This window comes from Venustampulla echinocandica (assembly GCF_003357145.1).
Source record: "Venustampulla echinocandica strain BP 5553 chromosome Unknown scaffold_0, whole genome shotgun sequence".
Taxonomy (NCBI): Eukaryota; Fungi; Ascomycota; class Leotiomycetes; order Helotiales; family Pleuroascaceae; genus Venustampulla; species Venustampulla echinocandica.
Genome location: NW_022474205.1, coordinates 5054775 through 5055386, shown reverse-complemented (window position 1 = coordinate 5055386; position 612 = coordinate 5054775).

The following is a 612-nucleotide window of genomic DNA, read 5'->3' as shown; positions in this document are numbered from 1 at the left end:
TGATTAGTATAAAGTTTGTGGGGGGAGTACAATGCCTGTATATGCCTGTCTCTTATACACATCTAGATGTGTATAAGAGACAGGCGCCTAACCGTCGGAGAATTGGAGATCAGAGTCAGAGCGCAGGTTGGCACCTTCAAGCTGGCTTAGGTCCCAAAAGCCGATCCAGCCCGAAACCCTCCCTCTCAAGGAGCTTTCTACAGCACCCTTCTCCAAGTTCTCTCTGATGCAATACGTACAATCTTGGGCGCACAATCTGATATCACCATCGTTATATCGTTCTCCGCCACCCAGCAACCTGTCGCCGCTGGATGTAACAAGCCAGCCAGCTGGTCCAATAGCCAGCGCTTGGGCCAAAACCACGGAATGGTGCCCGTCTCGTGGACCTGCCAGAAACATCCCCAATGTCCGGCACGGCAATCAGCCGGGGTCTCCAACTTTTTATTTTAAATTTACAGTCGTCTGGCCTGCTCTCGCTCTATTGCGACCTTCCGAAATTATTATGTTAATAAAATCGTCGATTGTCTGGACCCGCCTTTTTACTTGTGCCTGCTGCTGCTCAAACCCCGTCCAACTCAGATCCAGACCTAGGGCAGGAGAACTCTCCTTGGG